The sequence below is a fragment of the Emys orbicularis genome, chromosome 1 (genome assembly GCF_028017835.1).
Source record: "Emys orbicularis isolate rEmyOrb1 chromosome 1, rEmyOrb1.hap1, whole genome shotgun sequence".
Classification (NCBI taxonomy): Eukaryota; Metazoa; Chordata; order Testudines; family Emydidae; genus Emys; species Emys orbicularis.
In genome coordinates, this window is record NC_088683.1 from 152,815,678 (window position 1) to 152,817,782 (window position 2,105).

The following is a 2,105-nucleotide window of genomic DNA, read 5'->3' on the forward strand; positions in this document are numbered from 1 at the left end:
TATGAGGATTGGAATATGTTATGGGATGTCACTTTGTATAATGTGAGACTACGTATTATTGGATGTGCATATCATAATTGTGAATATGTATAATTGGGGTGTTTGTATTTTTATGAAACGTCCATGGTCAGTATAAGGTGATGATGAGTATCACGAGATGCCTGTGGTCATAATGAGGGCTGTATAGTGCTATAAGATGGCCATGTCTATAATGAAAAGAATGGATAGTAAGATGGGGAGTCTGTGTATAACTGGGGTACGGATAGTTTTATGGGTACCTGTAATGGAAGGGTGGATTGTGTTATGGTCTGTGTGTGCATAAATAGGGATAGATACTATTATGGGATTTACATGTTTATAGTAAGGGATTATTAGTGATTGTATTATGGGATGTCTGTGTGTACAACAAAGGGGAAGGACAATACTATGGGATGTCCATGTGTATAAAGGGAGGGTTAGATACTATACTAATGTGTGTAATTGGATAGTATGGATGTTATTATGGCATGCCCTTGTGCATAATAGAGGGAAAGTATTGTAATATGGGATGTCTGTATATATAATGGTGTGAATAGTATTATGGGATGTCCACGTATACATACACACACAATGGGAAGGACATAATTATAGAATATCTGTGTGTATAAGGAAGGAGGGAATACTATTGAGGGAAGTCCATGCATATAATGGAGGGGAAATAGATACTATTAAGTTTATACCATAAAGGTGTATAGCATTAATGGATGGTCATGTCTATGATCTGCGTGAGGGGGTGGATAATATGTTTGACCTTGATAGGGATGTTTGAGTATCAGAGTTGTTCATATTGATTGCTCTTCTGTATTGTAGGATGCCATTCCTTAATGGGGTGTGACTGTATTATTGGATGCTTGATTCTCTTTTAAAAGGGGGGTGAGCATGGTTATTATGGGATGTCTGCCTAGAGGTCGATTCTAGTGAATATTATGAGCTAACTGCCCGAGTGTGTATTTGGGGGGGTGTTGATCATTATGGGATACGTTGAATCTGCATCATCTGGAGGAACAAAGAATCCTGGCAGTCTGTGCCAGAGTATTATGGGATGTGTGGCTGGCCCTGTGCCCCCAGTGGTTATTATGGTCTGTGTAGATGGGATGTGGGGGTGGGGTGAATGGTGAGAGTGGATCATGAGTATTATTATGAGATTTTCTTACAAGTGATTGGTAGGTAGTACTACAGGATGCTTGTCTCCATGCTTCAGTATTGTGGGCTATTCAGATGGCACCCTGTTCCTTCTGGTCTGTCTGGGTGGAGGGGGGGAAATACATGAATGTGATTATTATGGGCTGCCTGGCTGGAGTGGGGGAGCAGGCAGTCAGTGCAAGTATTGTCGGTTGTGGCTAAGAATTGCTGAGAGTATTATGGGATCCCTGGCTGGACAGTGGCTCCTGGCAACTATTATAGGATGCCTGGCTGAGAGGGGAGGATGAGAAGGGTGACTATTATTATGGGATATATGTCTGGAGTATGACTATTATGGGATATTATGGGGGCTGTTATGGAATGTCTCAGTGGAGGAGTTGAAGAGGGAGTAGTGCTTATTATGGGATGCCAGGTTGGGCAGTGAGTGTGTGATATTATGGGATATCTTAACAAGGAAGGGGGATTATTGTAGGATGTCTGGGTGAGGGGGGAATGGGGTGGGGAGGAGGGAGTATTATGGGATGCTTGGGGCTGAGAGTGGATGTCAGTGTGTGTGGGAGAATGCAATTATGGGATGTCTCAGTGAGGGAGGGTGATAGTGAGGGAGGGGGGTGGCATGTTTTAGCAAAGGATTAGTATTATGGGATGTTTGAGTGAGGGGTGAGTGTGTGGGGAATATTATGGGATGTTTCTTAGAGGGACGATTGTATTATGGGATGTTCCTGATGGGAGGGGTAATTATTATGGGATGCTGGGCCGGCCAGTGAGTAGGGAGTTCTGAAGAGAGGGCAAGTATTATGGGATGTCTCAGTTGGGGGGTTGCCAGGGTGACGGGGGCGGACCCATTGCCGAGGTGTCGTGACATATTATGGGCTGGAAGCGGGAGTGGGGAGGGGCCTGGCCGGGTTTTTTCCCCTTTAAGA